Raw genomic sequence first — 20,659 nt, forward strand, 5'->3', positions numbered from 1 at the left:
TCCTCCTCTTCCCCCTCACCCTCCTCTTCTCCCTCTCCTCCTCTCCCTCACCCTCCTCTTCTCCCTCTCCCTCCCTCCACCTCTTCTTCTCCTCTCCTCCTCTTCACCTCACCCTCCTATTCTCCCTCTCCTCCTCTTCACACTCACCCTCTTCTTCCTCTCCTCTCTTCCTCCTCACCCTCTTCTCCTCTCCTCTTCCTCTCCCCCTCTCTTCTCCCTCTCCCTCTCTTCCTCCCACCCTCTCTTCTCCCTCTCCACTCTCTTCCTCCCACCCTCCTTCTCCTCTCCGCTCTCTCCCTCTGCCCTCTCTTCTCCCTCTCCCTCTCTCCCCACCCTCTCTTCTCCCTCACCCTCTCTTCTCCCTCTCCACTCTCTCTTCCTCACCCTCTCTTCTCCCTCTCACTCTCTTCCTCCTCCCCTCTTCTCCCTCTCCACTCTCTTCCTCACCCTCTCTTCTCCCTCTCCACTCTCTTCCTCACCCTCTCTTCTCCCTCTCCACTCTCTTCCTCACCCTCTCTTCTCCCTCTCCTCCTTCATTCCGTCCTCCCATCCCTCTCTGTGACAGAGGGACCCAGACTACCTGAAGCTGTGGCTGGAGATCTTCATTGGCTCCTATGAGAGATGTCTAGATGTGGACTTTGAGAAGCCACCCTCCAGGTAAGCATAGCCCCAGAGGTGGGACCAAGTCACTATTATATCAGTCACAAGCAAGTCACAAGTCCCAAGTAGGACGGGTCGAGTGTCGAGTCAATCCAAGTAGGACGGGTCGAGTGTCGAGTCAATCCAAGTAGGCCAGTGTCGAGTCAGTCCAAGTAGGACAGGTCAGTCTCGAGTCAGTCCAAGTAGGCGGGTCGGGTCTCGAGTCAGTCCAAGTAGGACGGGCAGGAGTCTCGAGTCAGTCCACGTAGAGCAGGTCGGGTCTCGAGTCCGTCAAGTTGTGTGTTCTAGAGCAAGTCATGTCAAGTAAAAAATAAAAATAAACCATCTAATCAGGCAACGACTTGTTCTGTAGCTCATTGGTTTTCAAATGTTTTGACCCATGACCCCTAAAGTAGCTAGGCCTCCGCTCACACAGGCAAGTGCCCCCATCGCTGTGCAAATGAAGCCTGTCTTTAGGGTCATAAACGGGACCGCATTTTTCAAAGATACAGAAATAGACTATAGGGTTCCATAACCAGCTCTGGAATCTGTGTTGGGGTTCCATAACCAGCTCTGGAATCTGTGTTGGGGTTCCATAACCAGCTCTGGAATCTGTGTTGGGTTTCCACTAATAGCTCTGGAATCTGTGTTGGGGTTCCAGCTCTGGAATCTGTGTTGGGGTTTAGCTCTGGAATAACAACTCTGGAATCTGTGTTGGGGTTTACAGCTCTGGAACCAGCTCTGGAATCTGTGTTGGTGTTTTACACTCTAACCAGCTCTGGAATCTGTGTTGGGGTTTCATAACCAGCTCTGGAATCTGTGTTGGGGTTTCATAACCAGCTCTGGAATCTGTGTTGGGGTTACATAACCAGCTCTGGAATCTGTGTTGGTGTTGGGGTTACATAACCAGCTCTGGAATCTGTGTTGGGGTTACATAACCAGCTCTGGAATCTGTGTTGAGGGTTCCATAACCAGCTCTGGAATCTGTTGTCTGGAATCTGTGTTGGGGTTCATAACCAGCTCTGGAATCTGTGTTGGGGTTACATAGCCAGCTCTGGAATCTGTGTTGAGTTTATATAAGCTCTGAATCTGTGGTGGGGTTTCATAACCAGCTCTGGAATCATGTTGGGGTTACATAACCAGCTCTGGAATCTGTGTTGGGGTTCCATAACCAGCTCTGGAATCTGTGTTGGGGTTCCATAACCAGCTCTGGAATCTGTGTTGGGGTTACATAACCAGCTCTGGAATCTGTGTTGTTACATGCTCTGGAATCTGTGTTGATGTGTTCTGTGCATGTCTGTATGTTTGCACGGCCACATCCATTGTTTGAGAGCGTTCAGGAGAAGAAGCACATGCAGTATAGAAGACGGAGCGACAGAGGGAGAGAGCGAGGGAGAGGTGATGTGCTCCTCTGCTCTTCCAGCTGTGGTCTGGTCACATGACCAGTGAAATGCCCAGTCAGTTCTGTCAGATGGTTACGTAAGGCTGTGTGGTCTGTGTGTGGGACTGGAGAGAGTGAAGTGTGGAGCAAGGGGAAACAGATTACTTTCCATTAGATCCGCCAGTACGGTCGTTTGTCGGTTCGTTGCCGTGCCTCTTTCTCTCCTTCTCCTCTTTTCCCTCCCACCTCCCCCTTTCTTTCCCACTCCACCTCCCCTCTCTTTCCCCTCCACCCCCCCTCCCCCTCTCTTTTCCCCACCCTCCCCCTCTCTTTCCCCCTCCACCACCCCCTCCCCCTCTCTTTCCCACTCACCACCCTCTCCCCCTCTCTTTCCTCCCACCTCTCTCTCTTTCCCACTCCACCTCTCTCTCTTTCCCTCCCTCTCCCACCTCTCTCTTTCCCTCCCTTCCTCCTCTCTCTTTCCCACTCCCTCCCCCTCTCTCTTTCCCACTCCTCTCCTTTCCCCCTCTCTCTTTCCCTCTACCTCCCCCTCTCTCTTTCCCTCCCTCCCCCTCTTTCCTCCCCCCTCCCCCTCTCTTTCCCTCTCCACCTCCCCCTCTCTCCTTCCCACTCCACCTCCCCCCTCTTTCCCACTCCACCTCCCCCTCTCTTTCCCACTCCACCTCCCCCTCTCTCCTTCCCACTCCACCTCCCCCTCTTTCCCACTCCACCTCCCCCTCTCTCCTTCCCACTCCACCTCCCCCTCTTTCCCACTCCTCCTCCCCCTCTTTCCCACTCCACCTCCCCCTCTCTTTCCCACTCCACCTCCCCCTCTCTCTTTCCCACTCTACCTCCCCCTCTCTCTTCCCACTCCACCTCCCCCTCTCTTTTCCCACTCTACCTCCCCCTCTCTCTTTCCCACTCCACCTCCCCCTCTTTCCCACTCCCACCCTCCCCCTCTCTTTCCCACTCCACCTCCCCTCTCTCCTTCCCACTCCACCTCCCCTCTCTCTTTCCCTCTCCCTCTTTCCCACTCCACCCTCCCCTCTCTTTCCCACTCCACCTCCCCTCTCTTTCCCACTCCACCTCCCCCTCTCTCTTTCCCCCTCCACCTCCCCCTCTTTCCCACTCCACCTCCCCCTCTTTCCCACTCCACCTCCCCCTCTCTCTTTCCCACTCCACCTCTCCCTCTTTCCCACTCCCACCTCTCCCTTCTTTCTCACTCCCACCTCCCCCTCTCTCCTTCCCACTCCACCTCCCCCTCTCTCTTTCCCACTTCCCCTCTCCCTCTTTTCCCACTCCCACCTCCCCCTCTCTCTTTCCCACTCTACCTCCCCCTCTCTCTTTCCCACTCCCACCCTCCCCCTCTCTCTTTCCCCTCTACCTCCCCCTCTCTCTTTCCCACTCCACCTCTCCCTCTTTCCCACTCCACCTCCCCCTCTCTCTTTCCCACTCTACCTCCCCCTCTCTCTTCCCACTCCCTCTCTCTCTTTCCCACTCCCACCTCCCCCTCTCTCTTTTCCCACTCTACCTCCCCTCTCTCTTTCCCCTCCCACCTCCCCCTCTCTCTTTCCCACTCCACCTCCCCTCTCTCTTTCCCCACTCTACCTCCCCCTCTCTCTTTCCCCTCTCCACCTCTCTCTCTTTCCCCCTCCACCTCTCTCTCTTTCCCACTCCCCCTCTCCCTCTCTTTCCCACTCCCACCTCCCCCTCTCTCCCTTCCCCCCACCTCTCTCACCCCCTCCCCCTCTCTCTTTTTCCCACTCCCACCTCTCTCCTTCTTTCCCACTCCCTCTCCCTCTCTTTCCCCCTCCCACCTCCCCCTCTCCTTCCCACTCCCCCCTCCCCCTCTTTTTCCCACTCCACTCCCCCTCTCTCCTTCCCCACCCACCTCCCCCTCTCTCTTTCCCCACTCCCACCCTCCCCCTCTTTCCCTCTCCACCCCCCTCCCCCTCTCCTCTCTTTCCCACTCCCACCTCCCCCTCCTCTCTCCCCCCCTCTCCACCCTCCCCCTCTCTCTCTTCCCCCACTCCACCCTCTTTCCCCTCCTCTCCTCTCTCTCCTCCACTCCCCCACCCCTCCCTCTCTCTTTCCCTCCTCACCTCTCTCTCTTTCCCTCCACCTCTCCTCTCCCTCCCCCCTCCTCCCTCTCTTTCCCACTCCCACCTCTCCCTCCCTCCCCTCCTTCCCTCCCACCCTCTTTCCCCCTCCCCTCTCCTTCCTTTCCCCTCCCACCTCTCCCTTCTTTCCCCTCCCACCTCTCCCTCTCTTTCCCTCCCACCTCTCCCTTCTTTCCCACTCCCCCCTTCCCCCTCTCTTTCCCCCCTCCTCCCTCCCACCTCCCCTTCCCCCTCCCACCTCCCTCTCTCTCTTCCCCACTCCACCTCCCCCTCTCTCTTTCCTCCCACCTCTCCTCTTTCCCTCCTCCCACCTCTCCCTCCTCTTTCCCTCCCACACCTCTCCCTCTTTCCCCCTCCACCTCCCCCTCTCTTTCCCACTCCACCCTCCCTCTCTCTCTCTCCCCCTCCCTCCCCCTCTCTCCTTCCCCTCCACCTCTCCCTCTTTCCCACTCCCACCTCTCCCTCTCTCCTTCTCCATCTCCACCTCCCCCTCTCTCCCTTCCCCCTCCCACCCCTCTCCCTCTTTCCCTCTCCACCTCTCTCTCTTTCCCACTCCACCTCTCCCCTCCCTCTCTCTTTCCCACTCCCACCCCTCTCTCTTTCCCCCTCCCACCTCCCCCTCTCTCTTTCCCACTCCACCTCCCCTCTCTCTTTTTCCCACTCCCCCTCCCCCTCTCTCTCTCTTTCCCCTCTACCTCTCCCCTCTCTCTTTCTCTCCCCACCCTCCCTCTCTCTCTTTCCCACTCCACCTCTCTCTCTCTTTCCCACTCCACCCTCTCCCTCTTTCCCTCTCCACCTCCCCCTCTCTCTTTCCCCTCTACCTCCCCCTCTCTCTTTCCCACTCTACCTCCCCCTCTCTCTTTCCCCCTCCCACCTCCCCCTCTCTCTTTCCCACTCTACCTCCCCTCTCTCTTTCCCACTCTACCTCCCCTCTCTCTTTCCCACTCCACCTCCCCCTCTCTCTTTCCCACTCTACCTCCCTCTCTCTCTTTCCCACTCCCCCTCTCTCTTTCCCCACTCCACCTCCCCCTCTCTCTTTCCCACTCTCACCTCCCCCTCTCTCTTTTCCCACTCTACCTCCCCCCTCTCTCTTTCCCACCCACCTCTCCCTCTTCCCCACTCCACCTCCCCCTCTCTCCTTCCCACTCCACCTCCCCCTCTCTCTTTCCCACTCCACCTCTCCCTCTTTCCCACTCCACCTCTCCCTCTTCCGCCTCCCACCTCTCCCTCTTTCCCCACTCCACCTCTCTCTCTTTCCCACTCCCCCTCTCCCTCTCTTTCCCACTCCACCTCCCCCTCTCTCCTTCCCACCTCCACCTCCCCCTCTCTTTCCCACTCCACCTCTCCTTCTTTCCCACTCCACCTCTCCTTCTTTCCCACTCCACCTCCCCTCTCTCCTTCCCACTCCACCTCCCCCTCTTTCCCACTCCACCTCCCCCTCTCTTTCCCACTCCCACCTCCCCCTCTCTCCTTCCCACTCCACCTCCCCCTCTCTCTTTCCCACTCCACCTCTCCTCTCTTTTCCCACTCCACCTCTCTCTCTTTCCCACTCCACCTCTCTCTCTTTCCCACTCCCCCTCTCCCTCTCTTTCCCCCTCCCACCTCCCCCTCTCTCCTTCCCCACTCCACCTCCCCCTCTCTCTTTCCCACTCCACCTCTCCCTTCTTTCCCACTCCACCTCTCCTTCTTTCCCTCCACCTCTCTCTTCTTCTTCCCACTCCCACCTCCCCTCTCTCCTTCCCCTCCCACCTCCCCCTCTCTCTTTCCCACTCCACCTCTCTCTCTTCCCCTCCCACCTCTCTCTCTTTCCCTCCACCTCTCCCTCTTTCCCACTCCACCTCTCCCTTCTTTCCCTCCCACCTCCCCCTCTCTTTCCCACTCCACCTCCCCTCTCTCTTTCCCCACTCCACCTCCCCCTCTCTCCTTCCCCTCCACCTCTCCCTCTTTCCCACCCACCTCTCCCTCTTTCCCTCCCACCTCCCCCTCTCTCCTTCCCTCCCACCTCTCCCTCTTTCCCCTCCACCTCTCTCTTTCCCACTCTACCTCCCCCTCTCTTTCCCACTCCCCCTCCCCTCTCTCTTTCCCTCCACCCTCCCCTCTCTCTTTCCCCTCCACCTCCCCTCTCTATTTCCCACTCCCCCTCCCCCTCTCTCTTTCCCTCCTACCTCCCCCTCTCTCTTTCCCCTCCACCTCCCCCTCTCTCTTTCCCCACTCTACCTCCCCTCTCTCTCCCACTCCACCTCCCCCTCTCTCTTTCCCTCACCTCCCCCTCTCTCTTTCCCACTCTACCTCCCCCTCTCTCTTTCCCACTCTACCTCCCCTCTCTCTTTCTCCACTCCACCTCCCCTCTCTCTTCCCCTCTACCTCCCCTCTCTCTTCCCCTCTACCCCCTCTCTCTTCCCACTCCACCTCCCTCTCTTTCCCACTCCACCTCCCCCTCTCTTTCCCCTCACCTCCTCTCTTTCCCCTCCACCTCCCTCTCTCCTTCCCCTCACCTCCCCCTCTCCTTCCCACTCCCCCTCCCCCTCTCTCTTCCCTCTGCCTCCCCCTCTCTCTTTCCCTCTACCTCCCCCTCTCTTTCCCCTCCACCTCCCCCTCTCTTTCCCACTCCACCTCCCCTCTCTCTTTCCCTCTACCTCCCCTCTCTCTTTCCCTCCCTACCTCCCCCTCTCTCTTTCCCACTCTACCTCCCCCTCTCTCCTTCCCTCCACCCTCCCCCCTCTCTTTCCCACTCCACCTCTCTCTCTTTCCCACTCCACCTCTCTCTCTTTCCCACTCCCACCTCTCCCTCTTTCCCTCCCACCTCTCCTTCTTTCCCCCTCCCCACCTCCCCCTCTCTTTCCCCTCCCACCTCCCTCTCTCTTTCCCTCCCACCTCCCCTCTCTCCTTCCCCTCCACCTCTCCCTCTTTCCCACTCCACCTCTCCCTCTTTCCCTCCACCTCCCCCTCTCTCCTTCCCACTCCCACCTCTCCCTCTTTCCCACTCCACCTCTCTCTCTTTCCCCTCTACCTCCCCTCTCTCTTCCCACTCCCCCTCCCCCTCTCTTTTCCCACTCCACCTCCCCTCTCTCTTTCCCCCTCCACCTCCCCCTCTCTATTTCCCTCCCTCCCCTCTCTCTTTCCCACTCTACCTCCCCCTCTCTCTTTCCCACTCCCTCCCCCTCTCTCTTCCCACTCTACCTCCCCCTCTCTCTTTCCCACTCCACCTCCCCCTCTCTCTTTCCCATCCCACCTCCCCTCTCTCTTTCCCCCTCTACCTCCCCCTCTCTTCCCACTCTACCTCCCCCTCTCTCTTTCCCCTCCCACCTCCCTCTCTCTTTCCCACTCTACCTCCCCCTCTCTCTTTCCCCCTCTACCTCCCCTCTCTCTTTCCCCTCCACCTCCCCTCTCTCTTTCCCTCTCTACCCTCCCCCTCTCTCTTTCCCCTCCCCCTCCCTCTCTTTCCCTCCCACCTCCCCCTCTCTCTTCCCTCCACCTCCCCCTCTCTCCTTCCCTCCACCTCCCCCTCTCTCTTTCCCCTCCACCTCCCTCTCTCTTTCCCCTCTACCTCCCTCTCTCTTTCCTCTACCTCCCCCTCTCTCTTTCCCACCTCCCCTCTCTCTTTCCCACTCTCCCCTCTCTCTTTCCCACTCTACCTCCCCCTCTCTCTTTTCCCCTCCCACCTCCCCTCTCTCTTTCCCCTCCACCCCTCCCCCTCTCTCTTTCCCACTCCACCTCCCCCTCTCTCTCTTTCCCTCTACCTCCCCCTCTCTCTTTCCCTCCACCTCCCTACCTTCCCACCTCCCTCTCTCTTCCCCTCCACCTCCCCCTCTCTCTTTCCCTCCACCTCCCCCTCTCTCTTTCCCACCCACCTCCCCTCTCACTCCCTCCCACCTCCTCTCTCTTCCCCCTCCTTCCCCACTCTCCCCTCCCCTCTCTCCTCTCCCCCTCCCACCTCTCCCTCTCTCTTTCCCACTCTACCTCCCCCTCTCTCTTTCCCCACCCCCTCTCTCTTTCCCTCCCCCTCTCTCTTTCCCACTCTACCTCCCCCTCTCTCTTTCCCACTCTACCTCCCCTCTCTCTTTCCCCCCCACCTCCCCTCTCTCTTTCCCACTCCACCTCCCCTCTCTCTCCCCTCCTCCCCTCTCTCCCACTCTACCTCCCCCTCTCTCTTTCCCACTCTCACCTCCCCTCTCTCCTTCCCACCCACCTCCCCCTCTCTCCTTCCCACTCCACCTCCCCCTCTCTCCTTCCCCACTCCACCTCCCCCTCTCTCTTCCCCCTCCACCTCCCCCTCTCTCCTTCCACTCACCTCCCCCTCTTTCCCACTCCCCCTCTCTCTTTCCCCACTCCACCTCCCCCTCTCTTTCCCCCTCCCACCTCCCCCTCTCTCCTTCCCCTCCCACCTCCCCCTCTCTCCCTTCCCCCTCCCACCTCCCCCTCTTTCCCCCTCCCACCTCTCCCTCTTTCCCACTCCCACCTCTCCCTCTTTCCCACTCCACCTCCCCCTCTCTCCCTTCCCCCTCCCACCTCCCCCTCTCTCTTTCCCTCTCCCTCCCCCTCTCTCTTTCCCCTCCCCTCCCCCTCTCTCCTTCCCCTCCCTCCCCTCTCTCTCCTTCCCACTCCACCTCCCCTCTCTCCTTCCCTCCACACTCCCCCTCTCTCTCCTTCCCCTCCCACCCTCTCCCCCTCTTTCCCACTCCACCTCTCCCTCTTTCCCTCCCACCTCCCCCTCTCCCCCTCTCTCCTTCCCACTCCACCTCCCCCTCTTCCCCACTCCACCTCTCCCTCTTTCCCACTCCACCCTCTTTCCCACCTCTTTCCCCACTCCACCCCCCACTCCACTCCCCTTCCACCCACCTCTCTCTTCCCACCCACCTCTCTTTCCCACCCACCTCTCTCTCTTTCCCACTCCCACCTCCCCCCCTCTTCCCACTCCACCTCCCTCTCTTTCCCCCACTCCACCTCCCCCTCTCTTTCCCACTCCACCCCTCTCTCTTCCCACTCCACCTCCCTCTCTTCCCACTCCACCCCCTCTCTCTTCCACTCCACTCTCTCTTTCCCACCCACCTCCCCCCTCTCTTTCCCACTCCACCTCCCCCACTGCCGCAGCTGTCCTGCTTTCCCAGCGGCCACGCCCCTTACGATTTGGGAATGCTCATCTGGGCTCTGTTGGAGGAACCCATTCCTCTCTGATGACCTCTGTCTACAGAGGGGGACAGAGACAGGCCCATTCCTCTCTGATGACCCCTGTCTACAGAGGGGGACAGAGACAGGCCCATTCCTCTCTGATGACCTCTGTCTACAGAGGGGACAGAGACAAGCCCATTCCTCTCTCTGATGACCTCTGTCTACAGAGGGGGACAGAGACAGGCCCATTCCTCTCTGATGACCTCTGTCTACAGAGTGGGACAGAGACAGGTCCATTCCTCTCTGATGACCCCTGTCTACAGAGGGGGAAAGAGACAGGCCATTCCTCTCTGATGACCTCTGTCTACAGAGGGGGACAGAGACAGGCCCATTCCTCTCTGATGACCTCTGTCTACAGAGGTGGACAGAGACAGGCCCACTCTGATGACCTCTGTCTACAGAGGGGACAGAGACAGGTCCCTTCCTCTCTGATGACCTCTGTCTACAGAGGGGGACAGAGACAGGCCCATTCCTCTCTGATGACCTCTGTCTACAGAGAGGGACAGAGACAGTTAGGTTCACTGTTAGCTGTACAGTGGATGGTTTCATAACATTAATCTATCAGCAAATCCTAGTGTAAAGGTTATCATGGTGTGTTGCTTAGGTAGATGTGTGTAAATGTGTGTGATGTACCTGAAGGCCTTAGAAGTTTGGGTGGATTGATTTATTTGTGTGTGTGTGTGTGTGTATGTGTGTGTGTGTGTGAGAGCTTGGTGCACCAGTACCGCTTGCCGTGCGGTAGCAGAGAGAACAGTGTGACTTGGGTGACTGGAGTCTTTGGCAACTTTTAGGGCTTGGTAGAAACGCCTGGCAGGGGTGTGTGCGCTTGCTTGCATAGTATTTGTGCAGATGTGTGTGACACGCAGGTGAGAGTTAAGCATGTTTTGGTGTTCCCCTTATTTCACCCCTTTCTCTCTCTCCCTCCCCAGGTTGGAGGAGGTGCCTCCAGTGATGACCCTGTTGCCAGACAACATCCTGCAGGTGTTGCGGCACCAGCTGCTCCAGTGTGTCCAGAAGGCCTCGGACGGGCTGGGAGCAGGAGCAGCAGAACCTGGCCCTCCTGCTGGTCAAATTCCTCATCGTCATCTGCAGGTTGGTCCATGGTGTTTCTGTGGGACCAGAAGCAGAGTCTGGCCCCTCCCTCCACCTACCTAGACCTGGTCTGCCTCCCTCCACCTACCTAGACCACCAGTAGTCTGGCCCTCCCTCACGAGGCCTAGTGGTACCGGTCCAGTAGTCTGGCCCCCTCCTCCACCTACCGAGGCCTAGTGGTACCGGTCCAGTAGTCTGGCCCCTCCCTCCACCTACCTAGACCTGGTTGTACTGGTCCAGTAGTCTGGCCCCTCCCTCCACCTACCGAGACCTGGTTGTACCGGTCCAGTAGTCTGGCCCCTCCTCCACCTACCTAGACCTAGTGGTACCGGTCCAGTAGTCTGGCCCCTCCCTCCACCTACCTAGACCTAGTGGTACCGGTCCAGTAGTCTGGCCCCTCCTCCACCTACGTAGACCTGGTTGTACCGGTCCAGTAGTCTGGCCCCTCCTCCACCTACCTAGACCTAGTGGTACCGGTCCAGTAGTCTGGCCCTTCCCCCTCCACCTACGTAGACCTGGTTGTACCGGTCCAGTAGTCTGGCCCTCCCTCCACCTACCCAGACCTGGCTGTACCGGTCCAGTAGTCTGGCCCCTCCCTCCACCTACGTAGACCTGGTTGTACCGGTCCAGTAGTTTGGCCCTCCCTCCACCTACCTAGACCTGGTTGTACCGGTCCAGTAGCCGCCCCTCCCTCCCTCCACCTACCAAGACCTGGTTGTTCTGGGCCGGTAGTCTGGCTCCTTCCTCCACCTACCTAGACCTAGTTGTTCTTGTCCAGTAGTCTGGCCCCTCCCTCCACCTACCTAGACCTAGTTGTTCTTGTCCAGTAGTCTGGCCCCTCCCTCCACCTACCTAGACCTAGTTGTACTGGTCCAGTAGTCTGGCCCCTCCCTCCACCTACCTAGACCTGGTTGTACCGGTCCAGTAGTCCATATTACCTACCTGGAGTGGTTTGCAACAGAAAGTGAAAACAAGTGAAAGACCTGGTTCTACCGGTAGTCTGTCATATTAGGTGGTCAGAGTCTGTGTGTTGACATGGAATTTGAATAAAGGGTCTCCAGTAGGTCTGAATCTCCACCTATGAACAGGTTTATGTCTAGTGGGACCTCTAGGCCTAGTGTACCGGTCCAGTCTGTAGTCTTATCTGGTACAGTCCAGGAACATGACCTTGAGGGATATGCAACAAAGCAGATAATGCCAGCCAGTATCTTGGCCCCTCATCATATTCTGAAATTACTTGTCTTTTTTTTATAGTAGAAAGAACCTTGAAATGGGCTTTGGTCTAATTACACTCAACAACCAAACACTAAAAATCATGTTAGTTTAGTCTTTCTCAATGAACCAGAAACCGGTCAATAGTCTGGCTCCTCCCTGTCATATGTAGACCTGGTTGTATTCATTGGGTAGTGATGGAATGATGAGTTATAAAAAAATACAACAGACATGACTCTCTGTTGGAACCTGTCCCTACTATAACAGACATGACTCTCTGTTGGAACCTGTCCCTACTATAACAGACATGACTCTCTGTTGGAACCTGTCCCTACTATAACAGACATGACTCTCTGTTGAACCTGTCCCTACTATAACAGACATGACTCTCCTCTGTTGGAACCTGTCCCTACTATAACAGACATGACTCTCTGTTGGAAGTACTATAACAGACATGACTTCTGTTGGAATGAACAGACATGACTCTCTGTTGGAACCTGTCCCTACTATAACAGACATGACTCTCTGTTGGAACCTGTCCCTACTATAACAGACATGACTATTCTGTTGAACCTGTCCCTACTATAACAGACATGACTCTCTGTTGGAACCTGTCCCTACTATAACAGAATGACTCTCTCTGTTGGAACCTGTCCCTACTATAACAGAATGACTCTCTGTTGGAACCTGTCCCTACTATAACAGACATGACTCTCTGTTGGAACCTGTCCCTACTATAACAGACATGACTCTCTGTTGGAACCTGTCCCTACTATAACAGACATGACTCTCTGTTGGAACCTGTCCCTACTATAACAGACATGACTCTCTCTGTTGGAACCTGTCCCTACTATAACAGACATGACTCTCTGTTGGAACCTGTCCCTACTATAACAGACATGACTCTCTGTTGGAACCTGTCCTACTATAACAGACATGACTCTCTCTCTGTTGGAACCTGTCCCTACTATAACAGACATGACTCTCTGTTGGAACCTGTCCCTACTATAACAGACATGACTCTCTCTGTTGGAACCTGTCCCTACTATAACAGACATGACTCTCTGTTGGAACCTGTCCCTACTATAACAGACATGACTCTCTCTGTTGGAACCTGCTCCCTACTATAACAGACATGTCTCTCTGTTGGAACCTGTCCCTACTATAACAGACATGACTCTCTGTTGGAACCTGTCCCTACTATAACAGACATGACTCTCTGTTGGAACCTGTCCTACTATAACAGACATGACTCTCTCTCTGTTGGAACCTGTCCTACTATAACAGACATGACTTATCTCTCTGTCCCTACTGACATGACTGTGTGTTGTTACCTGTCCCTACTATAACAGACATGACTCTCTGTTGGAACCTGTCCCTACTATAACAGACATGACTCTCTGTTGGAACCTGTCACTACTATAACAGACATGACTCTCTCTCTGTTGCAGGAACCTGTCCCTACTATAACAGACATGACTCTCTCTGTTGGAACCTGTCCCTACTATAACGAACATGACTCTCTCTGTTGGAACCTACTATAACAGACATGACTCTCTGTTACTGTCACTACTATAACAGACATGACTCTCTCTCTGTTGGAACCTGTCCCTACTATAACAGACATGACTCTCTGTTGGAACCTGTCACTCTATAACAGACATGACTCTCTGTTGGAACCTGTCCCTCTGTGTCTCTCTGTTGGAACCTATCCCTACTATAACAGACATGACTCTCTCTCTGTGTGTTGGAACCTGTCACTACTATAGCAGACATGACTCTCTCTGTTGGAACCTGTCACTATAACAGACATGACTCTCTCTGTTGGAACCTGTCCCTACTATAGCAGACATGTCTCTGACTCTCTGTGTCTGTGTGTTGGAACCTGTCACTACTATAACAGACATGACTCTATCTCTCATGTCTCTCGGTCTCTCTGTGTCTGTGCTGGAACCTGTCACTACTATAACAGACATGACTCTCTCTCTCATGTCTTGGTCTCTCTGTGTCACATTGTTGGAACCTGTCACTACTATAACAGACATGACTCTCTGTTGGAACCTGTCACTACTATAACAGACATGACTCTCTCTCTCATGTCTCTCTGTGTCTGTGTGTTGGAACCTGTCACTACTTTAACAGGCTATAACTTTCTCTCTCTGCAGGAACCTGTCCAATGTGGAAGTTGGCACACTGCTCCTACATCAACCATGTCATTACCATGACAACGCTCTACATCCAGCAGGTCTGATTCCTCCCCCTTTCTCCAACCTCTCCTTTCTCCACCCTATTCTCCCCCTTTATCCACCCTCCTCCTCCCCCTTTATCCACCCTCTTCTCTCACTTTTTCCACCCTCTTCTCCCCCTTTATCCACCCTCTTCTCCCCCTTTATCCACCCTCTTCTCCCCCTTTATCCACCCTCTTCTCCCCCCTTTATCCACCCCTCCTCTCCCCCCTTTTTCCCACCCTCTTCTCCGCCTTTATCCACCCTCTTCTCCCCCTTTATCCACCCCTCTTCTCCCCCTTTATCCACCCTCTTCTCCCCCTTTATCCACCCTCTTCTCCCACTTTATCCACCCTCTTCTCCCACTTTATCCACCCTCTTCTCCCCCTTTATCCACCCTCTTCTCTCACTTTATCCACCCTCTTCTCCCACTTTATCCACCCTCTTCTCCCACTTTATCCACCCTCCTCTCCCCCCTATCATCGCCTTCCTGACTCTGTTTCCTTTTTTTTAACATGTCACAATGATTAAGTTTATTTTTTAGCATGTCACAATGATTAAGTTTGTTTTTAGCATGTCACAATGATTAAGTTTGTTTTTTAGCATGTCACAATGATTAAGTAGGTACATTCCCGTGAGATTACACATTCCTGTGTGTGTGTCTTCCTAGCCCTCACCATGCTCTCTCCTACAGCTGAAGAGTAAGACCAAGGAGAAGGAGATGGTGGACCAGACTTCAGGCCGAGGAGTTTGTCCCGCCACTCTCTGGCCTTCTGCGAGCCTGTCTGACCCTACCGGAACTGGAGACATCGCACCTGCGGATACTTTTTAATTAAATAACTCAATCAGAGTTTGTTTATTTGATTTATTATTCTTTATTTAACCAGGGAAGTCACAATGAGTCCATTTGTTGTCAAGAAAAGCTCTGGAGCAGACAGTGAGCAATGTTCCCAAACAGCCTGCAGATACTTGACTAGCCAGTCACTTAGTCCATCCTTTGATCTTTTCCAGTACCACAGATTGACCTTAACTTAACATAGATCGGGTGACCTTAACTTATCATGGATCGGGTGACCTTAACTTATCATGGATCGGGTGACCTTAACTTATCATAATTCGTGAGCTTGATCTTATCATAGATGGTGCGATGGACCTTATTAACTGTTGATAGATCATGTGATTGGTTGAGCCAGGTCTGTTAGTACAGGACTAGACCTAATAATAGACGGAACTGTAGTAGATCCACAGTAAGGGGAGGATGACTCATAATAATAGATGGAACTGTAGTAGATCCACAGTAAGGGGAGGACGACTCATAATAATAGATGGAACTGTAGTAGATCCACAGTAAGGGGAGGACTAGACATAATAATAGATGGAACTGTAGTAGATCCACAGTAAGGGGAGGACGACTCATAATAATAGATGGAACTGTAGTAGATCCACAGTAAGGGGAGGACGACTCATAATAATAGATGGAACTGTAGTAGATCCACAGTAAGGGGAGGACGACTCATAATAATGTCTGGAATGGAGTGAATGGAACACGTGTTTGATACCATTCCAGCCATCATTATGAGCCGTTCTCCCATCTTTGGCCTCCACTGTTACACAGTAAGTGTAAGGGCTCTGGGTACTGGAGGAGCAGGGTCAAGCACGCATTAACCACCGGGGCTCTCGTGGGTACTGAAGCACCAGATACAACGCTCTTAGGATCTGGCTTCATTATGTACTTATTCCACCATGGTCAATTCTACTGTTACACTTCTGAAAACACTGCAATCGTAATGTGCTGGCTTGGATGTTGTTGTTTCTTCACAGTACAGCTCGGCTTGGTTTACCTAATTAGTATAAAAGTATATATTTTTTTCCTCCAAAGTGCCAAAACATTTCCCAAATCAATCCAAGTAGTGTTGGTTCTAATCCTGTGCTAAACCCTCCCAGCAGTGTTCCTGCTCACAGACACACAGACAGAGTTTGGACAGGGGGTCTTTTTCTGACACCGTGTGTTTTGCCTGTCGTCTCCAGGGACCAGCGGAGTACAGTGGAGAAGAGCAGACAGAAACACAAAGCAGCTCCTCTCACCGTGGAGTTTGTTCCCTTCTTCTACCGTGAGTTTGATTTCTTTTTCAAGACCTTTTGTCCTTAATGAACACAACCCAGTTATCCTCTCTAGCGGGGTCGTTCAGTGGGGGGAAACTCGGTGTGGTCATTAACAGTAGTGAATGAGGAAGCCATGTTCTACTCAATGAAAACATCTCTCTAGAGAAAACAGATCACACTTCCCTGCTTTCCTCTCCCAGCTTAGGAACCGCCTCCCCTCAGAGCTCCACTCTCTTTCCTCTCCCAGCTTAGGAACCGCCTCCCCTCAGAGCTCCACTCTCTTTCCTCTCCCAGCTTAGGAACCGCCTCCCCTCAGAGCTCCACTCTCTTTCCTCTCCCAGCTTAAGACAGCCTCCCTCAAGGCTCCACTCTCTTTCCTCTCCCAGCTTAGGAACAGCCTCCCCTCAGAGCTCCACTCTCTTTCCTCTCCCAGCTTAGGAACAGCCTCCCTCAGAGCTCCACTCTCTTTCCTCTCCCAGCTTAGGAACAGCCTCCCCTCAGAGCTCCACTCTTTCCTCTCCCAGCTTAGGAACAGCCTCCCTCAGAGCTCCACTCTCTTTCCTCTCCCAGCTTAGGAACAGCCTCCCCTCAGAGCTCCACTCTCTTTCCTCTCCCAGCTTAGGAACAGCCTCCCCTCAGAGCTCCACTCTCTTTCCTCTCCCAGCTTAGGAACAGCCTCCCCTCAGAGCTCCACTCTCTTTCCTCTCCCAGCTTAGGAACAGCCTCCCCTCAGAGCTCCACTCTCTTTCCTCTCCCAGCTTAGGAACAGCCTCCCCTCAGAGCTCCACTCTCTTCCTCTCCCAGCTTAGGAACAGCCTCCCCTCAGAGCTCCACTCTCTTTCCTCTCCCAGCTTAGGAACAGCCTCCCTCAGAGCTCCACTCTCTTTCCTCTCCCAGCTTAGGAACAGCCTCCCTCAGAGCTCCACTCTCTTTCCTCTCCCAGCTTAGGAACAGCCTCCCCTCAGAGCTCCACTCTCTTTCCTCTCCCAGCTTAGGAACAGCCTCCCCTCAGAGCTCCACTCTCTTTCCTCTCCCAGCTTAGGAACAGCCTCCCCTCAGAGCTCCACTCTCTTTCCTCTCCCAGCTTAGGAACAGCTCCCCCTCAGGCTCCACTCTCTTTCCTCTCCCAGCTTAGGAACAGCCACCCCTCAGAGCTCCACTCTCTTTCCTCTCCCAGCTTAGGAACAGCCTCCCCTCAGAGCTCCACTCTCTTTCCTCTCCCAGCTTGGAACAATACCCCTCAGAGCTCCTCTCTTTCCTCTCCCAGTTTAGGAACAGCCTCCCTCAGCGCTCCACTCTCTTTCCTCTTCCAGCTTAGAACAGCCTCCCCTCAGCGCTCCACTCCTTTCCTCTCCCAGCTTAGGAACAGCCTCCCCTCAGAGCTCCACTCTCTTTCCTCTCCCAGCTTAGGAACAGCCTCCCCTCTGAGCTCCACTCTTTCCTCTCCCAGTTTAGGAACAGCCTCCCCTCAGCGCTCCACTCCCTTTCCTCTCCCAGCTTAGGAACAGCCACCCCTCAGCGCTCCACTCTCTTTCCTCTCCCAGCTTAGGAACAGCCTCCCTCTGAGCTCCACTCTCTTTCCTCTCTCCCAGTTTAGGAACAGCCTCCCCCAGAGCTCCACTCTCTTTTCCTCTCCCAGTTTGGAACAGCCTCCCTCAGCGCTCACTCTTTCCTCTCCCAGCTTAGGAACAGCCTCCCCCTCAGAGCTCCACTCTCTTTCCTCTCCCAGCTTAGGAACAGCCTACCCTCTGAGCTCCACTCTCTTTCCTCTCCCAGCTTAGGAACAGCCTCCCCTCAGAGTTCCACGCTGTCTTTCCTTCCTCACTCTATTCTTCCTCATACCTCTGACTCTTTCAGTCCTCCTCTATCCCCAGATGAATCCAGTCTTTGTGTCCTCTCCTTAGTCTATTTGCCAGGCTGTCCAGATCAGCCTGATAGTGAGCGGTGGCTGTCTGGGCCTCTGGCGACAGCGGCTGCATCTTGGAACAAACAGCCTCTCTTTGTGTCTGTGGTTTCTGTCAACACACACAGAGAACTCTTCAGCTCCAGCCATCACCTCAAGGCCACTCAGCAACCCTGCCACAGTGTGCGCGCACGCGTGTGTGTTAGCGCATGCCGTGTGTGTGTGTTAGCGCATGCCCGTGTGTGTGTGTAAAGTGTGGGAGGCTCCGAGAGGATATGACTGGTACAGTAGAGTGAGGAATAGTGTGTGGAAGAAATGGGGAGGGTGACGAGAGGTGTGTGTGTGTGGGGACAGGGTGTGTGTGTGGGGGACGGGGTGCGTGTGGGGGTGTGGGTGTGTGTGGGGGGACGGGGTGTGTGTGTGTGTGGGGGACGGGTGTGTGTGTGTGGGACGACAGTGAGGTGTGTGTGTGTGTGTGTGGGGGGGGGGACCATCTGTCTTGTCTGGGATCATTGGTTTCTGACCCTAGCTTTATCCCTCTGGGATTGGTTTGCTCCTGTCTGGGGTTGGCCTGTAGAGGGAGACGGTGCTGACCTGGGAGGCCATGCTGCTGCTGCTGCTCACTGGGATGTGTTGACAGATGAGTTACTGTATGACTGAAAAGACTGGCCCCAAGGGAACATGATAGAGACTGTGTGTCTGTGGGCATGTGTGTGTGCATGTCACGGTGTGTGTGATGCGTGTGCGACTGTGTGCATGTGAGTGAATGAATGTACTGTTTGTATGAGCGAGACAGGCAGCCGTTCAAGAGGCCGTTCTCTCAGTAGCAGACCAGACTGAGATGGAGCCATTCAAGAGGCCGTTCTCTCAGTAGCAGACCAGACTGAGATGGAGCCATTCAAGAGGCCGTTCTCTCAGCAGCAGACCAGACTGAGATGGAGCTATTCAAAGAGACCGTTCTCTCAGCACCAGACCGAGACTGAGATGGAGCTATTCAAGAGGCCGTTCTCTCAGCACCAGACCAGACTGAGATGGAGCCGTTCAAGAGGCCGTTCTCTCAGCACGCAGACCAGACTGAGATGGAGCCGTTCAAGAGGCCGTTCTCTCAGCACCAGACCAGACTGAGATGGAGCAATTCAAGAGGCCGTTCTCTCAGCAGCAGACCAGACTGAGATGGAGCTATTCAAGAGGCCGTTCTCTCAGCACCAGACCAGACTGAGATGGAGCTATTCAAGAGGCCGTTCTCTCAGCAGCAGACCAGACTGAGATGGAGCTATTCAAGAGGCCGTTCTCTCAGCACCAGACCAGACTGAGATGGAGCTATTCAAGAGGCCGTTCTCTCAGCACCAGACCAGACTGAGATGGAGCCATTCAAGAGGCCGTTCTCTCAGCAGCAGACCAGACTGAGATGGAGCCATTCAAGAGGCCGTTCTCTCAGCACCAGACCAGACTGAGATGGAGCTATTCAAGAGGCCGTTCTCTCAGCACCAGACCAGACTGAGATGGAGCTATTCAAGAGGCCGTTCTCTCAGCACCAGACCAGACTGAGATGGAGCTATTCAAGAGGCCGTTCTCTCAGCACCAGACCAGACTGAGATGGAGCTATTCAAGAGGCCGTTCTCTCAGCACCAGACCAGACTGAGATGGAGCCATTCAAGAGGCCGTTCTCTCAGCAGCAGACCAGACTGGCCTCATGTTGTGGGTGTTATATTTGCATAGTTAACAAAACAGCCACAGTGTTCCATATCCACTGACTGTGTGTGTGTTTCAGAGTGCTTCCAGGAGAGTGAACACCTTAAGGACAGTCTGAAATGCTGTCTGTTACACCTGTTTGGAGCCATTGTGGCAGGGGGACAGGTGAGAATCAAGATGCACTCTTTTCACCCTACACTGTCCCCTACACCCTACACTACACCCTACACTATCCACTACACCCTACACTACACCCTACACTACACCCTACACTATCCCCTACACTATCCCCTACACTATCCCCTACACTACCCTACACTACACCCTACCCTACACCCTACACTACCCTACACCCCTATACCCCTACCACACCCACACACTACACCCTACACTATCCCTACACCCTACACTATCCCCTACACCCGCTGTCTACACCTACACTATCCCCTACACCCTACACGCCTACACTGTCTACACCCCTACACTACTCCCACCCTACACTGCACCCTACAGCTATCTGCACTCCCTCCCACTACCCTACACTACCTACCTACGCTCACTACACCCTACACTACCTGCACCTCCTACACCTGCACACCCTACACTACACCCTACACTACACCCTGCACTTCTACCTACACCCTACACTATCCCCTAGCACCCTACACTGTCTACCCTGTATCCCTACACTGTCCACTCACTATCTACACTATCCCTACACCCACTCACTACACTATCCCTACACCCTGCACTGCACCACACTACACAGTCTATGCTGACCCTACACTACACTATCTACACCCTGCACTGTCACCTGACACTATCTACCATCCACTGCACTATCACACTAGCACCTACTGTCTACCCAACACTATCACAGCTGCACGTACTACCCTACACTATCCATCACTACCACTATCACCCAGCTATGCTGCACCCTACACCATCCCCTACACTATCACGTGACACTACACTATCCCGCTACACTAGTCACCTACAGCACCATCCCAGCATATAAAGTCATGTGACCCAACACCATCCCAGCATATAAAGTCATGTGACCCTACACCATCCCAGCATATAAAGTCATGTGACCCTACACCATCCCAGCATATAAAGTCAT

The 20,659-nt window shown here is 54.6% G+C and overlaps 1 pseudogene; it reads left to right on the top strand.

Annotated features, from left to right (window-relative positions):
- Positions 1 to 565: 565 nt before the first annotated feature.
- Positions 566 to 14,678, top strand: LOC135536200 (neurobeachin-like protein 1; annotated as a pseudogene).
- The last annotated feature ends 5,981 nt before the right edge of the window (positions 14,679 to 20,659 follow it).

The sequence above is a fragment of the Oncorhynchus masou genome, unplaced genomic scaffold (genome assembly GCF_036934945.1).
Source record: "Oncorhynchus masou masou isolate Uvic2021 unplaced genomic scaffold, UVic_Omas_1.1 unplaced_scaffold_5718, whole genome shotgun sequence".
Classification (NCBI taxonomy): Eukaryota; Metazoa; Chordata; class Actinopteri; order Salmoniformes; family Salmonidae; genus Oncorhynchus; species Oncorhynchus masou.